General features: G+C 44.7%; 1 protein-coding gene across 3 annotated transcripts in view; it reads right to left on the bottom strand.

Moving 5' to 3' along the window:
* tanc2a (tetratricopeptide repeat, ankyrin repeat and coiled-coil containing 2a) overlaps positions 1-19927 on the bottom strand; it is a 160363-nt gene that overhangs the window by 38656 nt on the left and 101780 nt on the right. Inside the window, exon 1 of one of the 3 annotated variants that reach the window (XM_072675192.1) lies at positions 14534-14600. The exons of the other annotated variants lie outside the window; for them this stretch is intronic. The gene's annotated coding sequence lies outside the window, so the exon portion shown is untranslated. Of the gene's footprint in view, positions 1-14533; positions 14601-19927 lie in introns of those variants that run through there. 3 annotated transcript variants of the gene reach the window in all.

Here is a 19927-nt window from a genome sequence, read left to right as displayed (position 1 = left end):
TGTAACTAAGTCTGCGCTCATCACGGGGGGCACTCTGGGGGCTTTTACTCTGTCAGTCAACACTGGTGGAAAAACAGGGTTACTGGTTTAGGCTTCACTGAGTCGACTTTACTGAATAAACTGAATCAACAGAGTCAATTAACTGTTGTGAGTGAATCAGCTACACCAACTTAACTGAGTCAATTGAGTCAGTGTTGCTGAATGAACTGAGCCAACTTAGCTGAATAAATTGAGTCAGCTTTACTGAATGAACTGTTAACTGAATCAGCTTTACAAAATGAACTGAGTCACTGGAGTCAACTGAATCAGCTTTACCAAATGAACTGAGTCACTGGAGTCAATTGAATCAGCTTCACTGAATAAACTGTCAATTAAATCAGCTTCACTGAATAAGCTGTCAACTGAATCAGCTTTACCAAATGAACTGAGCCACTGGAGTCAACTGAATCAGCTTTACCAAATGAACTGAGTTCATCTGCACTGAATAAACTGAGTCGACTGAGTCAACTTCACTAAATGAACTGCCAGTCAGTCAAGTTGGCTTTGCTGAATGAACCGAGGCAACTGAATCATCTTTAACAAATGAACTGGGTCAGTCGAATCAGGTTCACCGAATCAACTTAATTAAGTGACTCATAGTCAATTCATACTGCATCAGTGAATAAACTCAAGTTAAGTCAAGTTGGCTTTGCTGAATCACCTTAGTCAACAAAGTCAGCTTCACTGAGTCAGCTTCACTGAGTCAGCTTCAGCTTTGCTGTGTAGCAGTTGTTTACATAGTTTGAGCTCAGCTGTTCATGAGGTCACACTGCTCTCTAACAGACAGCGATTATGGACTCAACCCCTCACTGAGTCACCAGAGCGAGCTTCACTGAATCAAGTCAGTCAGCTTCATTGATTCAGATGAATCACCTCCACTGATCTGAGCCAGGAGCTGCTGAAGTTCACGTGAGTCTCAGCTGTTTAAGTCATATGGCCCCTCTACAGACGTCTCCTCGGAGCTAACCTCTTTAGCTTATCCACACAACAACAGAATAAACTGCTTCCTGTCCATCCCCCAGACCACACCCCCCCCCCCCCCGCCACCCCCCCACCCCAAGATCACTACAGCAGCCGCCCCGCAGGGCCCACACTCCTGTGCTGTTTGTGTTTGCTTGAGGAGAACATAGCATGGGTGGGATTCTCGCAGCCGTCTGTCACGTCGCTGTCTCGCTGTAGCCTGAGGCTGCTGGGCCCTGGCCAGCACGGAGGACAGGCTACTGCGCTTTCACGAAGCTCGCGCCGAGCCACAGCCGCTCGCAAACCACACGAGCAAGAGGAAAGTGCTTAGACTGCAGAGAATCCGAAACCCGGCGGAGGGAAAGCGCACAGTGGTGTGTGTTAATGGCAGTGCTGTAGAGAGTGTGTGCCCGAGGACACCTCACTGTAACAGGCATCAGAGCACTGAATTGCTCTGATGCTCATAATGGTAATGGCTGTGAGGATTTGATTGCATTCAGCGACAAGAGCTCCAGTATCTAAGGTCAGGATGGTGGATGATGATGACGACCACGTCACCTCATCACCCCCAACTCCCCAACTCAACGCTCCACCACCATCCAGCCTTCCAGAGGACACAGTTCCTCCACTGCTCCACAGCTCAATGCTGCTGGGGGGGCTTTATGCCCCTCTAACCCACGCCTGGCATTAGTGTGTGTGTGTGTGTGTGCATTTGCATATATGTGTCAGCAATGGGTGCAACTTTAGTAGCTGAATGAATTTGTTTAAAGGGGTGTCCACAAATATTTGGACACCCCACTTATTCAATTCTACGTTTTCCTATTTTAACTCTCCCTACTATTACGGTTATCTTTTTATTGCTATTATTACTTTTAATAATATTTTATTTTAGCTGCAATTGATATGATTTATGTGCTCGTGTGATCATATTTATGCGCACATCTGTTTTAGTTTTTTAGCCTTCTGTGAAGAATTTACTTTTAAACGGTTCTCTATAAATAAAGAATATCATCATTGCTAAATTATTTATATTTATTATATAATATTTATATATATTATATAATTATATATAAACAAGTATCATTTTTTATTTTATTACTACTGAATGGAAGTGTGAATGTAAACACAGATTCAAATACAATAAATCAAATAAATAAAATATAATAAATAATAAAAGCCTATTATTATGATAACATTATAATGTTTATTATAATTGTTATTATCACTATTGCTATTAGTGTATTAATATTATTATAAATTATTTTATTAATTTTGAATGTAAGTGGTAATGTGAGCATCCATATAAACAAAGCATGTTATTATGATATTAAATAAATTATTTATTATTATTTAATATTTTTTCATTTATTTGCTTCATTCTTTGTTTGTTTGTTTATTAGTTCATTTATTTATTTTTATTACTGTTGCATGTAAGTGTGCATGTGAGCATGCTTGTTCCTGGTGTAAGTACACTGGTGCAGAGAGAGAGAGAGAGAGAGACAGATGGGGAGAGTGAGAAAGGGAATGAGAGCTGTAGAGAGAGAGAGAGAGAGACAGATGGGGAGAGTGAGAAAGGGAATGAGAGCTGGAGAGAGAGAGAGAGAGAGAGAGTGGGAAAGAGCAGAAGAGAGAGAGAGAGAGAGAGACAGATGGAGAGAGAGAGAAAGGGAGAGAGCAGAAGAGAGAGAGTGAGAGAGAGAGAGAGAGAGAGAGAGAGAGAGAGAGAGAGAGAGAAAGGGAGAGAGAAGCACATGTCCAAAAATAAAGCTGCAAAGCTGGTTCGAGTTAGCGTGGTGAGGGTGGAGGAGGAGGGTGGAGGAAGGAGGGTGGAGGGGGCAGCAGTGTGATGAGAGGGTGTCTGTCCACGCTGGGCGGCACAGTCAGAAAACCAACCTGCAGAAAGGAGCGGTCCGGCGGTTTACAAAAGAGAGGGCAGAGAGAGGGAAAAACGCAACAACAAAGATCCTGACAAACAAACCCACTAGCTCTATAAATGGCCTTTAGCGCGAGAGAGAGAGAGAGCGCGAGAGTGAGGGCGAGAGAGAGAGCGAGGGCGAGAGAGAGAGAGTTGCTTTGCTTTGTTATGGTCTTTTATTTAAACCATGAAAAACTGCTCAGTCAAACTTCCTTCAAACAGCAGTCTCTTTAAGGAGACTCTCCAAGACTGTAATGGTCACAAATTACAGCCCTATCATAATGTTTTTTTTGTGTGTGTGGGAGTGTGTGTGTGGGAGTGTGTGTGTGTGTGTGTGAGTGAGTGTGTATCATCCGAGAGCAAAAATAAAAGCCTACCAGAACAGCAAACAGCTTCAGAGCTTGTCTAGCAGATATTTGCTAATTAGCTAATAAGCCGCTAACTCAACAGTTTCTACCAGGCCCGTGTCCGGCGTCGGTCCACCGGCCTTCCAGGAATGGATTGGAGACCCCCGTCCCATTCCTGGTTCCAGTTCCACCTACTTTAGTTAGGTCTCCCCATCACACACTCCCAGCACCACCAAGTTGGAAGGGCGGAGTCTGAGTGAAGCACCACCGCATGCTTTCAACCTGCTGGTGATGCGACGTTATCACAGAGCTCAACACGCTTGGAGGAGAACACTAACCGCCAATCCATCAGCTCACAGACCAATTATCTACTCTAGCGATTGCAACTGGGATCAGATTTGCGGTTCCCTGACGACAAGGCCACAGAAGAACCTGAAGAACATCCTCAGACTGTAGCATCAGATGTGGAAAACCCACGTTTCAGTTCTGGAGCGTCAAGCATGACATCCTCAGATAACTAACTCTCTTCTGGAATTCCAGGCATGGACGCTTATGGAGTTTCTCATGGGCTTCTCATCAGTACCTACAGAACATAAGATGTTCAGTGCCATCATCACCACCATAACCATCAATGTTCTCCATCAAAGACCTCAGAAATGAGCTCCCAAAACACCTCAACCTTCATCAGCAACCCGTCATTAAGCCTCAATCTTGGACTTCCAGGCACCGATAAACTTCCGAACGCATGCCTGGAAACGTCCAGATGAGTTAAGCTTATGCGAAACGCTCACCGATAAACATCCAGAAGAAATGTCCATGTTCTCCATTTAGGCTTCATGTTCCACGCCTGACATGATAAGTGCCACATAAGAAAATATTGCCATCATGAGCCTGAGGCTCCTTCGGGCCGCGACAAATTGCAGTGCAAGGCTCCTCGTCAGGATGTGCCTTGGCCCGGAATGAGATGAAACCAGGCCATAACGAGGAAGCCTCGTGTGAACGGCTGATAGATGAGCAATGAGCACCTCAAGCTCAAGATATCTGAGAGTGCTCAACGAATACAGCCTAGAGAGAGCCTCCAGAGGGAGTACAACCTGGGGTTTCCATGGTAATCAAGTCACAATGTGTCCTTTATGGAGCTTCTCATGGGCTACTCATCAGTACCTACAGAAGATGCTCAGTGTCATCATCACCACCATAACCATCAATGTTAACCATCAAAGACCTCAGAAATGAGCTCCCAAAACACCTCAACCTTCATCAGCAACCCGTCAGTTAGCCTCGATCAATCAGTCAATCAATCGACTTTCAGAAGTCATGCTCATCACCAGCAACTACAACAGCACTCCTACAGATGGCGTCAGTTTCAGTGTCGATAGGTAGGGTTTTCAAGCCATTATCAGCACAAAATGCTGGGTTGGATGTCGGACTGACGCCGGACTGGGGTCCGATAGGGTTCTTTTAGATGTCCATCCTAAGTGAAATGAGTTGCAAGGGAGAAAGACCACACCCCAAACTCCCCCTCCTGGCCCTCAGGCCCCATATAAAACCAAGCTTTTCAGTCCAACTGCACGAAGAACAGCTGCAGAACAGCATTGGACCCACCTCCAACCTGTCTCCTCCCTTTCTTCCATCACTCACCCCACCAACGGGGATTGGGGGGGTTCAGCTTTACATACAGACCATAGGAAAGTCCACCCTCCTGTTTCATCTCAGCGCGTGGTCCGCACTAGCAAAAGATCGGTATCGGACGATACGCTAAAGCATTTTTCACATTTGAACTCCAGAAAAGAGCTGAAGAAACAAGTCCGGACATCTTCCGCAGTCGCCCTTTCACACATCTAGCACACAGTCGGAGATACAGATTGTCCGAAAATTTAAAAAAACATGGGCTCGCTCGGACATTACTCAGGCGTTTACGCATTTGGCCACTCCGGGTAACGTCCGGAAAAGTTCTGAGGTTTCGTACTAGTCTGAAAGGGGCTTAAGATTTTGTTATCAGTATCGTGGCTCACGGAATTAAGTGTAGAAGTCCTGCCAAGAGCTTCTAGCTGAGCTTCTAGCTGAATTCTAGCCCCTTTATTGAATATGACATTAGTATTCGTAAATAAAGGAGAACGCTTTTTAATTTACGTTAAATTTAAATAAATGGTTACTGTGTGTACGATCTTGTTTTGCATATTTAGCAAATTTTGTATTATTCCTTGACCTCAAAACACAACTGTGCTGCTTCAAACCTGTTGATAAATAACGTTGACGTAAAACACATCAGCGTTATCCATTACGTAATTCCGTGATCGGCTAAAACCAGCACCATACCGAACAACCAGACTTCCAAGCGCTAACTTCCAATTATCCACTTTAGGCTCCTCCCCACGGTGTCCTCACCTCTTTCTTCTTCTTGTTCATTGTCATCATCTTCATTATCACCGTTACCATCTCCATCATCCTCATCGCTCGCATCATCATCATCATCATCATCATCATTATTATCATCACCATCATCGCCAATCTCATCATCACTTTTTTCATCTTCCCCATCATTGTCCTCCACCTCCACCTCCTCCTCCACCTCCTCCTCCTCGTCTCCTGCTCCCATCCACACTTCCTGTCCGTAGGCCTCCATCTCCCCCTCTCCTACACCTCCTGCTCCCCCCATCCCGTGAGCTCCTCTGGGCCTGGTGCAGCAGCCCGGCTGCAGAAGCGACTGGTCCGAGGCGCTCAGGCTTGAGGCGCAGGCCCGGGACGTGCAGCACAGCTGGGACATCCAGCGGCGGAGCAGGGAGGACGTTCGGCTGGGCCGGACGCCGCGCTCGTAGGGCCGGGACCTCTTCCTCCGCCTCCCGCAGCACGCCTTCCGCACCGAGGCCGCCAGATCCATCGCTCCGAAAAGCCTGCCGGCGACTCCCCTCCAGGCTTCCAGCCGAGCAAGCCAGCCAGGAGAGGCTCTGTTCAACACGCCAAGAGAGGCTCCGTTCCGCTCCGGAGCTGTGGGGTCCCAGCTGGGAATGAGCTCCAGGCTCTCCGCTCTGCTCCCTCTGGCCTCCAGAGCGGGCACTGGAGAGGGGGGGGTGGGAGGGAGGGAGGCGCGAGGCGGCGGTTTGGTCGGCTCTGTTCGGCTACAGAGAAAAACCGCTGGCTCAGACTTCAACAGCGAACCGCTAGCAAGTCTGCAGGCTTGGAAGTCCAGAGCCCCACAAAAAGCAGACAGGGGAGGGAGGACTCAGAGGAAAACCACCAAAACCCAGAGCTCTGAGCTCTCTGCAAAATGCAGCTGGAAAAAAAAAAGTTGGAATGGTGTCCCGTATGCACACGCAAACACTCCTACAGTACCATCAGACTGAGAGGGAAAAGGCTGAGAGAGGGAGAGAGAGAGAGAGAGAGAGAGAGAGAGAGTGAGTGAGAGTGTGAGAGTTGATGCTAAATTCTTGGACAAAGCTTGGGGTCAGACTTACCGGAAGAGTGCACGTCCAGGTCAAGAATCCTGGCCGAGTATGAAGCCAGTTTGAGGCAAGTAAGTTCCATGACAAGGCCGTCCAAGAAAACACAGGGCTTTCCATGAGGCTACACTCAAGTACAAACCCCTAACATCAGCTAAAGTCGGCCAGAGCAGGAGACAAGACAGAACTCTGAGGTACAGTGAGGAAGAACCACAGCAACAGAGAGCGAGAGAGAGAGAGAGTGAGAGTGGGGGAGAGAGAGAGAGAGAGAGAAAAACACAGATGGTAATGTTTAAGGGAAGCGTGTCAGGAAAGGCTGGGGGTCAGGTTACCATGCCGTTGGGTCACAGGCATGGTGTGGATCGATCTAAGGGGCCAGGGCTGCCTCTCTCTCTGACCCGTCCTGTCTCAGGAGAGAGGGTTTAGCAGCAGATAGACGAGTGCTGGATGTGTTTTGCTTAGTGTGGATAGCATTACAGCAAAATCCCAGACCGCTCCGGCTGCCGTGCCACTGAGGCCTGGACTCTCCGGAGCCTCCTCCGTTACAGCCAGCGATGTTTATTAGTCCTGAACACTGAACTATCAGCCAACCGTGTTGATTACAAGTCAATAATGTAGGTTGTTGTTAGTCAAGAAATGTTAATTATCAGTCAACAATGATGAATATTAGCCACAGAATCCTGATTATTAGCCAACATCACTGAATATCAGCCAACATCACTGAATATTAGCCAACATCATTGATTATTAGCCAACATCATTGAATATTAGCCAACATCACTGAATATCAGCCAACATCATTGAATATTAGCCAACATCATTGAATATCAGCCAACATCATTGATTATTAGCCAATATCATTGAATATTAGCCAACATCATTGATTATTAGCCAACATCATTGATTATTAGCCAACATCATTGATTATTAGCCAACATCATTGAATATTAGCCAACATCATTGAATATCAGCCAACATCATTGATTATTAGCCAACATCATTGATTATTAGCCAATATCATTGATTATTAGCCAACATCATTGATTATTAGCCAATATCATTAGCCAACAATGATGATTAAAAGTCAATAATGTAGGTTCTTGTTAGTCAAGAATGTTAATTATTAGTTAACAATGTTGAATATTAGCCACAGAATCCTGAATATTAGCCAACATCATTGATTATTAGCCAACATCATTGATTATTAGCCAACATAATTGATTATTAGCCAACATCACTGAATATTAGCCAACATCATTGATTATTAGCCAACATCACTGAATATTAGCCAACATCATTGAATATTAGCCAACAATGTTCAATATTAGCCAACAATGTTCAATGTTAGCCAATACCTTTTAGCTATAAATGCTTATTATCAAATATTAGCTAACATTGTTGAAAATGAGCCAAAAATGTTGATTATTAGTGATGTAAAATATTAGCCAACATTGCTGATTATCAGACAACAATATTGATTAGCCACAGAATCCTGATTATCAGCCAACAATGATCAATATTAGCCAATATTGCTGACTGTCAGCCAACAAAGTTGATTAGCCAACAATCCTTAATACTGGCCACAAAAAATCCTGATTATCAGCCAACACTGTTGAATATTAGCCAAAAATGTTGATTATTAGTGATGGCAAATATTAGCCAACATTGCTGATTATAAGGGAATGGTGTTTTATAAGTAAACAGGGCTAATGATTAGTTAATAATGTAAACAGCTCTGTGCTTCTTATTTACAGCTCCAGTTCCACACACTGACCATTTCACTCTGACCAGTATATGGACATGCAGACTCAGAGTGATCGGGTTCATCAAATCACAGTCGTTATAATCACTGCTATTGTTTAGCATGTGGCTAAAATAGAGGCATGAAAAACAGTCGATGCTCCAGAGTTTGAGCGCATGAAGATCACAAAGACCAAGTTCTTAATTTGGCCTGTGGTGAAACTCTCAGCCTCCGGCCTCCGCTGAACATCGCTGGCCGACCGGGGTGGAAAAAAAAACACATGACAAAAACGAAAAACAGGGAGCAACAAACAGGGCCAAGCGACAATGTTCAGAGTCTGAGAAGAGAGAGAGAGAGAGAGAGAGAGAGAGAGAGAGAGAAAACGACTAAAGGAACAAAATCTAGTGATAAGTGTGAGATTCTAAACTTTTGACTTGGTGTGACGGAGCAGACCCTCGCGAACGAACGAAAAAGGTTCCTCCTGACCTTTTAATGGACGTCTGTGTAAAAAGATTTTATTCCAAGTAATTTCAGTGCATTTCTATTGGTCCATTCATCCGGAACATCTGATACAATTTCTACAACAACTTCCAGACTCACGTTCTGGACGCCAAATTGATGTAATTTTAGCTGAAAATGAAAATCGGTCTGATGTTAAAACCCAACAGGAAATCAAAGTCACATCCGTTAAAAAAACAACAATGGATTGGCGTCTAGCTCCAACGTTGAATAGAAACAGACGTTGCTAACACCATTAGAATATCACGTTGTATGGACGGTAACAATATGTAGTTAAGTTAACCATACCTCATGACTAAATGTTGGTATTTTACGTCAATATCACGAATAAAGATCAAGCTATTGATCCATTCATCCGGGACTTCTGATACAATTTCTAGAACAACTTCCAGACTCACGTTTCCTGCAGGCGCCAATTTGATGTAATTTTAGCTGAATCATGTATCTGTCAGAAACCAACACTGGGTTGACATCAAGCTCCAACATCAGACAAATGTTGAATTTTGGGTGGATATCAAAGTCACATCCATTAAAAACCAACACTGGATTGACATCTACTTCCGATTGTGGTTGAAAATCGAAGTAATATATCCATCAAAAATCTACACTGGACTGACATCACGCTCCAACATTAAACAGATGTTTACTTTTAGTTAGAAGTCAAAGTCACATATCTGCTAAAAACCAACACTGGGTTGACATCAAACTCCAACGTTAGACAAATGCAAAATTTTGGGTCGATATCAAAGTCACATTAAAAACCAACGCTGGATTGACATCTAGCTCCAACGTTGTACAGATGTTGAATTGTGGTTGGAAAAGTCAAAGTCACATATCCATCAAAAGCCAACAATGAGTTGACATCAAGCTCGAACGTTGGACAAATGTTGAATTTCACATCCGTTAAAAAAACACATTGGGATGACATCTAGTTCCAACGTTGTACAGACGTTAAATAGTGGTTGTAAATCAAGAAGTAACATCAGTCAAAAACCAACACTGGGTTGACATCAAGCTCGAACGTTGGACAAATGTTGAATTGTGGGTGGAAATCAAAGTCACATCCATTAAAAAAAACAACACTGGATTGACGTCTAGCTCCAACGTTGAACAGACGTTGTACATAACGTTAGAATTTCACGTTGTTATACTAAATGTTGGTATTTTACGTCAATATCAGGAATAAAACGTAAAACATATCAACTTCAGTCACTTTTTTTTACTATTCTACATCAAACTGACGTTGGAATTAAACGTTGTCCTAACATTAAATTTTGATCACCTGATGTCATGACTTACAGTAACTACAGTTGGTGGCCGGCTGGTTTACTTCAAAAAGTGGAAGGTTTTGCGTGACAGTAACGATATGTCTGACAGAAGTCATGAAAGTGACGTGAACCCACAACCTGCTTTAGTCAATCATAATCAAACAACAACAACAACAACAACAACAACAACAACCGGCTCCTCTCAGGGTTAACAAGCTGGGGCAGGACTGCTGTCTGTTCTACAAAACCAGAACACTTCCTCCAGCTGTCCGCCAACAACTCCCCAGCTGAGGCTGGCCTGGCCTGGTCTGGCCTGTCCTGGACTGGGCTGGCTTGGGCTGGACTGGGCTGGACTGGGCTGGTTCTGTCTGGAGGGAATATCCAGGGACAAGGCCGCCACTTTGGCCTGGAGCTGTGTCTAAATAGCTTAGGCGTGATCCTGCGAAAAGGTCAGTAAACCAGGCAGGGCAGGACCACAGGAAAGACACAGAGAAGCTTGGAGAGAAGAGTCCAGACTCCCTCCCCGAGGAGCCGCTTGCGGAGGCGGCCTGCTATTTCTGCGTATGAACGACGCTAAGTGATGAAAATGGACCGGTGAGTCTATTTCCATCCCTCCTGCCTCAGTGTTACACAAGCACAGACGTCTGAGGCATGCGACTTTAATAGGCATGCTAATGAAGCCGATCATCAAAGGTGCTTTAATTGCATGTCTTCGTGTCTTTGAGCAGGTACAGTCCTCTTTGTAATTGATGTTCTGTGTTCTGCAGGTCCTGCTGCTCATAATAGCTGAAGAAGCGTCTCTTAAAGGAGAAGTTCGGCTCAAAATGAACTGAAGCTGATTTAACCGTTACCCCAATGCGGCCCGTCAACCGAGATATGTCCGAGATCTGACGTTTGCGTCTTCGGTTTAAAGCAGATCGTAGATCGTAGGCTAACGATGCTAGCAAACACTGGACTTGGATTGTCACCAATCTCATTTCTTTTCATACGCCGCCAAAAATGTCTCTTTCAGCCAACTCAAAGGCCTCCGGGTCTCAGGGTCAAATGGTTACTGTGGCACACACACACACACACTGAGTCTCGTAATTATTACACAACAGTTTCGCTCTACACGGCTAACGTAGCTAACAAAAACCTGCGGAAGCCGTAATTTATCTGTTAGCGTCGTGCTTAAATCACATGCATCGATGCAGTCAGAAAATCACATCAGCTGTAATACCGAAGCGCTGCAGCCCACTTTTATCGTTTGCCTCGCTAAGCTAACCAGATCTGAGTTTGTTCGGCCCGGTTCAGAGCACAGCAACTTCTCGACTGAGCTGAAAGGTTTCTATAAGGTTTCGCCACCACAGGTTTCCTTTCACGGTTTCGTCCGCGACCTACAACCAGCAACACTTTAAGAATCCGGCCTCGACACAGGGGAGCGGTGACCTATCCTGACCCCACCTGGTTTAACACTTCGCCAGAAACCACTTCACCTGCCTGTTTCCATCGCAGGGTGAACATATCTGTATAGGTGTGTGTGTGTGTGTGTGTCAGTGCAAGAGCAAGAGCCCAAGGCCTTCACAGCTTTAACACCTCGCCACAAAACACACACTGGACTGCTCCCGAAGGCCACAAGGTGCAGCTGTGCCTCCAGTGTGAGATCCATTCCCACCACCTGACCCTCAAGCAGGGTAATTCGCCCAGGCTCTATGGAGTAAACTGTGTGGTCTCAAAAAAGCCCTGATCACTACCACAGGCTCCTAAATGCTGGATCTATGCATGTCCCACTCAACTACCGACACACTCCCAAGCTGTACGCAGGCTTTTCGGAGCCACCGAAGACCCTTTTACCCTTTTTGGCCCAGTCCTGCTTTATCATCATCCGTCTGGAGAAGCTCCGCCTCTTTTCATCTCCACCCACCCAGCACAAAACTTCGGGATGGCATCAAGCCCCAGCGTTGGACTTTTTGAATTTTTGGGCTTCAACCAACCACATACACGAAATGGACAAAAGTATTGGGACACCTGCACTCCTCCTTCGTTGTTTCTTCCGAAATCACGGGTCTTAAAAAAAGAGTTTATCCTGCTTCTGTAAAGAGTGTACAGAGTGTTGTTGTTGTCTCTACTGTCCACACTAAGCATTGCTGTGAGGATCTGATTGCATTCAGCGACTGCAAGAGTGTTAGCGAGGTCACCAACTAACCTTATCCATCCCTAACTCCCCAACTCATTCCAAAGGTATTGGATGGAGCAGCAACCATCATTCCAGAGAACACCGTTCTTTCAGTGCTGGGGGCCTCTCTTATACCCTTCTTGCCCACGCCTGGCATTAGACAGCATGGTGGCAAGAGGTTCTCTACAGGGACTAGACAAGCTGAGTGGGTGAGTAATGGGTGCAACTTAAAGTAACGCTGAATGCATTTATTAAAAGGGGTGTCCACAAACATTTGGACATGTATGAAGCATGCGAAGTGCCCGTTCCCCTTCTCTAAACCCACCGCAGTGTCCGTATGAGGTTCTGTAGTCTCAGTTATCAGATGAAGATGAAGCGATGAAGCCACAGGTAGGAGGTTCTCCAGCAAGTGACAGCAGTGAATCACGTGAGCCGTCACCTTGGTGACACAGCGACGGTAGGCGGTGATGCTGTGTGGTGTTCCCCTCACCCACATCCAGGAGTTTCCATCGGGAATACACCATGACGCCGCCTCTGCTTTCCAACCAAAGACTGCAGCCCATAACCCACGTCCAGCTCATTAGCAGAGGCAACAAAGCAGCTCGTTAAATCACACTCGCAACGGGGGTCGACGCAGCGGACCACCAGACAAGAGGCTCTTCACACACACACTCACATCTGCAGCTGGAGAGCTCACGCTGAAGTGGGAAAGAGCTCTGCTCTACAGGCCACAGAGCTGCTCTCCCTTTCCTTCAGAACTTCTACATGGAACCAAAGGGTGGTTCCTCGACAGCATGGCTCAAAGAACCACAACTGGTTCCATAAAGAACCAAAGTAAAGGTTCTTGGCCAATTTAAAGGTTCCTCACCTTCACTGGTCCGTTCCAAAATGGTTCTTCATGAATCAAAAGTGGTTCCTCTATGGCATGGTTCATAGAACCACATTTGGTTCCAAAAAGAACCATTTTGGCAGTCAGTGTAAAGGTTCCTCACACTCACGGCTCCTTTAAAAGATGGTTCTTTATGGAATCAAAAGTGGACCTGCTATGGTGTCGTTCATAGAACCACATTTGGTTCCATAAAGGACCATATTTGTACTCATTATAAGGGTTCTAGTCTAACTTAAAGGTTCTTCACACTCACTGGTCCTTTACAAAATGGTTCTTTATGAAGCCAAAGGTTGTTCCTGAATGGCATGGTTCATAGAACCACATTGGGTTCCATAAAGAACCATTCAAGGTTCTTCACACTCAGGGCTTCTTTAAAAGATGAGAACCAAAACCAAAAGTGGACCTGCTATGGTGCTGGTTGGTTCCATAAAGAACCACTTTTATATTCAATATAACGGTTATTGTCTAATTTATACGTTCTTCAGACTCATGGTTCCTTTGAAAGATGGTTCCTTATGGAACCAAAAGTGAACCTTCTATGGTGTCGTTCATTGAACCACATTTGGTTCCATACAGAACCACTTATTGTCCAATTTAAAGGTTCTTTACTCACTCATCCTTTATAAAATGGTTCTTCATGGAACTGAAAGTGGATCTTCTATAACAACACTCAAACAGAACAGTTCCAGTTTGGTTCCATAAGGAACCATTGTTGTACTGAATGTAAAGGTTCTTTAACAGATGGTTCTTTATGAAATCAAAAGTGGTTCAAAAGTGTTGTTCATAGAACCACAACTGGTTCCATAAAGAACCACTTTTGTAGTCATTGTAAGGGTTACTGTCCAATTTAAAGGTTCTTCATCCTTTACTAGATGGACCTTCTATGGCATCGCTCAAAGAACCCCTTCGTAGTGAATGTAAAGGTTCTCCTGACACACAGCTCCTTCACCAAACGGCTCTTTACGGAACCAAAAAGTGGTTCTTCTACAGAACCTTTTTGTAGCACCTTCCTAGCATCGAAGCAACAGGCCAGGGATCCAGCACAGCTCCGGAGCTTCACCATACAGCACTGAGCTTTAGTCACACCAGCTGGGTTACAGAGAGGCTAACCTTCCACAACAACCTGATCCCTGATACACACACACACACACACACCAGTACACACACACACCAGTACACACACACACACACACACACAGAAAGAGAGAGTGAAGACAAACCAGACAGGCCGAGAGACACAGGTGAAGCATCAAGTCTCACCGCTGTTACACTCCTCCTCTCGTCCCCTCTTGCTCGCCCACTGACCCTCATGTCCACTCTAACTCCCCAGCTCTGATGAGCAATGTACCGCTGACAGACGTGCAGGAGCGGCCGCTCATCCTCTGGATGCCAGGAGGACGAGAGAGTCAGAGAGAAAGCAGAGAAAAGAGGGCGAGAGAGAGAGAGTGTGTGTGTGTGAGAGAGAGAGAGAGAGTGTGTGTGTAAGAGAGAGAGAGAGAGAGAGAGAGAGAGAGAGGTGGCAGTGGCAGTCAGTGTGTCACCTGGGAGAGGAAGCGAGGCAGCGTCGTGCCTCCAATTACTTCCCACCTCTCCGCTCCTCCAGCTGGCCAACACACACACACACACACACACACACACACACACACACACACACACACACACACACACCCCTATTTACAGCCTGAGAAAAAGAGAGAGAGCGAGCGAGCGAGAGAGAGAGCGAGGGGAGATACATGAAGGCTGTGGGGGAGCATAGACTACACATGGCACTATTAGCCGAGGGTTTAGCAAAGGCGCGGCTGCCATGGCGACGCTTTGATGTGCAGAGCAAACCAGCCGTTTTACGCGGCTAGCTATTGTTTTAATGGTCGCCCCCGACAACCAGTGGAATAGAAACATTTCACAGAGGCAGGCTACGTGCCTGCAGACTAGCTAGCTACATTAGCTAGGGTAGCTATGCTAGCTGGGTTAGCTTGAATTTGTAGATGGAGAGATAAAAAATTTGATTATTTAAAGGGCTTAAACTGGAAGTGTGCTTTTATTATTGTAGCGTTAGCCAGTTAGCCTGCAAAAAAAAGTTTGTTATTGCCAGCTTCACAAAACGACATAGCGGCATTAGCAGCATGTACACAATAGCACCTAGCAACAGCAATAATGTGTATATACTGCTAACATCGCTATGTTGTTTTGTGCTAGGTGCTATTGTGTATATGCTGCTAACACCGCTATGTTGTTTTGTGCTAGGTGCTATTGTGTATATGCTGCTAACATCGCTATGTTGTTTTGTGCTAGGTGCTATTGTGTATATGCTGCTAACATCGCTATGTTGTTTTGTGCTAGGTGCTATTGTGTACATGCTGCTAACATCGCTATGTTGTTTTGTGCTAGGTGCTATTGTGTATATACTGCTAACATCGCTATGTTGTTTTGTGCTAGGTGCTATTGTGTACATGCTGCTAACACCGCTATGTTGTTTTGTGCTAGGTGCTATTATGTACATGCTGCTAACATCGCTATGTTGTTTTGTGCTAGGTGCTATTATGTACATGCTGCTAACATCACTATGTTGTTTTGTGCTAGGTGCTATTATGTACATGCTGCTAACATCGCTATGTTGTTTTGTGCTAGGTGCTATTGTGTACATGCTGCTAACGTCGCTATGTTGTTTTGTGCTAGGTGCTATTGTGAACATGCTGCTAACGTCGCTATGTCAAAATGTAGGGGTGGTAGTGCCTTTCTGGGGGACATCCATGCCAGTGACTGCTGAAACTGCAGTAGTGCAATAGTGAACATGACAGATCGCTATGGCAACCACATATCAGGTTTGATATGTTCACTGAAGGTCTGTCTTAGCTTAGTTACGTCTTCATTTGTTGGCCCCTTGATGTTTAACCCAGGTCGGCGCCGTGTGTGTATATATACCAACTGATAAGAATAGAGCAAACTGGGTCTTCACAATATGACTGTCATCTGCACCTGCCTGAGGGGGCTCAGAGGGAGCGAACTCATCTGCAGATAAGCCGTACGTCACTGCCAGCGCCGGCCCACGCGCCAAACGTAAGCACACACTACAACAAAGCCCGTATAACACATCAGCGAGCTGCGAGCTGACGAGCGCCTCGCTAATTCACAGCTTTGTATCCCCGACATGTCGCAGTGTTAAAACTCACTGTAACTGTTAGGCAGAATGTGCAGATAGATACTCACTGAGACGCCTCGTGATCTTCTCGCTGCAATGCTTTTAGGAAACCAGGCGTCAAGCAAAAAACCACGCATCTCAATTTTTACCGCTTTTCACTTTTTGACGTTCTTGACATTGTTCTTGACATTGTGTCCAAATTTCATGATAAACAGTACGGCACAGTATGCGTGTAGGCAAGCTACAGCAGCTACAAACTACTACTGGGTGGGCTTCCCTTTATACTGACCCTGGGAACAGACCCAGAGCTATGTTAAAAACCCTCAGAAGGTAAAGCTATAGGCCTCGGAGTAGCTCAGTGGCCTAACACGCTGCTACTATGGCCTGGGGATTCAACCCGGAGCCATGCTGCTTTGCCATCATCGGCCAGAGTCTGAGAGAGCACAGCTGGCCGTGGTCTCTCGCTCTCTCTCTCCGGGTAGGTAGATGGCGCTCTTAAGCGATGCTGGTTGGCATCTGGTGGGGTGGAGCAGGCTGGGGACCGGTGAGAGGCGGTGGCTGGCTTTGAATGTATCGGAGGAGGCGGAGTATCAGAGTGTGTTAAGACCCCTTCCCTCCCCCTGTTGGAAGCATTGCTAGTGCTAGGAGTGTAATGCCACGGGCTGCAAAACAACCCCAGAGCATGATGCTTCCGCCACCATGCTTAACAGTTGGTACAGTGTTCTTGGGCTTGGGTTCTTTACTGAAATCATCAGTCGAGCTTCTTCCAGACTCCCAATGACCTTATTAACGGTTCTCTCCGTTAAAGATTCGCTTAAACAGAACGATTCGTTTGCGGACGACCCATCGCTACAGCTAATGCAGACCACGATATCTGTCCTGTATATTCTCCAAGCAGTGTGTGTGTGTGTGTGTGTGATGGACGCTAGCAGAAGGGCATTTAAGCCATCCTGAAACACTTGTGTATTGATTGGGGGATTCAGAGCTACGATCGAATCAGCCCTGCTGACGCAACCGCCGCTCTCTCTCTTTCTCCTTCTCGTCCCTCGCACTCTCTCATTCTCCCTTTGCTCTCGCGCTTTTTTTTTCCCTGCCCTCCATCACTTTCACTTTCCAAAAAAAGCACTGTGATTAGCGCTGCATATTAAAAGCTGGTGACTAACTGGTTTCTATGAGTTGCTGTGGTTTTCAGGCACTACAGTAAAATCAATGGCTCTTCAGAAACACACTGACTCAAACCTGCATTGGAGGACCCTTATCACGGACAAATGATTTTTCCTCACTTCCCCACTTTCCCTCACTTTTCTGTGACTCTGCTAAAGCTTGAAAACTGTGCAACCAATAGCATTCACCACGCATCTGCCCAGTCACCCTCCCGCTGGTTCACGCCCCCTTTAGTCGGGCCGAGTGGCAGAATGGCCAAACCCGGACTGAAACAAGCGACTGTCTGCTTGAGTTAAAGGCAGCTGGACTCGGCAAGTATCCACCCACATTACCAAAGAACCAGTGGTCCATGGACAGCGACGTGTAGCCAGGACCGTCCAGCTAACTGAGGTTCAAATCCCACCCGCTTAGACGATGAAGCCTAATATCTGAGAGCAGAGAGTCGAGTGAACGGTCTTAGGAGTGTTTGCTTCCTTACTTGAGCTTAGTACGTCGCTAAATTCGCCACTTTGGTAGGTTTAGGTTCCCCCCCCCCACCTGTTTTCAGAGCGTGACTTCACCTCTCAGGGACTCTCGCACACGCTTGATGCCTGGGTTTCAGCCATTTCTGCGAATTGCAGCTAATCCATTAGTTTCCGTTCTCTGTGTGTGTTCGCACGTGAACGTGAGTGTGTGTATGAGAGGTAATAAATGATTCATGTATTTACATCTAATTCAGGAGGCAGAACGGTCAAAGGTCAGTCTTAAAGGAGGACAGGCGACTTGCGGCTCTTGCGCCGACTGCGGTCATTAAGGCGGAAAATGTGGTGCTCGCTTCCTGGAACCCGTGTGGAGGAAAGAAAATGTAATAATAATAAAAACGGCATTTGAAATGTTGCAGCGAGAGTGGAAATCTGATGTGGTTAGCGTAGCCATCCATCAGCACCGCTACGGTATCCCATCATCAGCCCTCCAGTGTAAAACCCAGCAGTAATCTCACTGTAATTCAGTCACGACAAGCAGGACCCAGCGCTAAGACAATCCACGCGATGTTATCTTAAAGCCATTAGAGAATACTGTACAAGTGCAGAGTTCTACTCTGTAATGAAGGCAGATGTAAGATTAGAAGGGTAGGACAAACAAACGTACACAAACACACACACACAACATGTTAAGATGTGTCCTATACATATATACCTATATGCAAAAATAATATACCAAATATACCCTTACATACATATGTAAGTATAAATGTGAACACTATATATATATGTGTGTGTGCGTAATGATAGTATACGTCCCATGTGTATTACAAGTATATAAGTACCTGTATGTAATAATATACACCCCACATGTATTACAGTTATGTAAGTATCCGTGTATAATAATGTATTTCCCACATGTACTGCATTTATGTAAGTACCCGCATGTAAGAAAACTACACCCTATATGTATTATATATGTATATATGTGAAACAATACACAATACACAATACACACAATACTATAACACTTCATATGTATCCCATATCTATCTATCTATCTATATATATATATATATATATATATATATATAGATAGATATGTGTGTATATATATATATACACACACATATATATATCACATATGTATGTGTGTAATGATATTATACATCCCTGATGTATTCCTTTTATGTAAGTATCTATATATAATAATATGCACCCCCACATGTATTACAGTTATATATGTATATACAAGTAATGATATTATAAGTTCCATATGTATTACAGTTGTGTATTGATAAACAATAATAATATCCCCACATGTATTAGTTATATGAGTATATGCATGTAATGGGATTATACCTTCCATATGTAATACAATTATGTAAGTATCTATATTTAATAATATTACACCCCATATGTATTATATAAGTATATATGTGAAATAATACTTTAACACCTCATATGCATCACACACACACACACACACACATACACACATGTGTGTGTGTATGTGTGTGTTTGTGTGTACTGATACTATACGTCCCATATGTATTACATTTATGTAAGTATCTATATATAAAACTATGCACTCCACAAGCATTAGTTTGTACATGTAATGGTATTATACGTTCCATATGTAATACAATTATGTGAGTATCTATATGTAATAATACTACACCCCATGTGTATTCCATATGTATTTATGTTATAAGGATATACTTCCACACATATTACATATGTATATACATAAGTACTTATATGTAATAAACATCTGCTAATCATCAGAAAGGGATTTTTCTTACTGCAATTCATTTCTCAATTATGCCCAAACTCAGAATGACCGTAATATCCATACGTACTATATCTGATAAACAGTCAGGCAGTTGA

The sequence above is a fragment of the Salminus brasiliensis genome, chromosome 3 (assembly GCF_030463535.1).
Source record: "Salminus brasiliensis chromosome 3, fSalBra1.hap2, whole genome shotgun sequence".
NCBI classification, from domain to species: Eukaryota; Metazoa; Chordata; class Actinopteri; order Characiformes; family Bryconidae; genus Salminus; species Salminus brasiliensis.
Note: the sequence above shows the minus strand (reverse complement) of the source record. Positions and strands in the feature narration are given on the sequence as shown.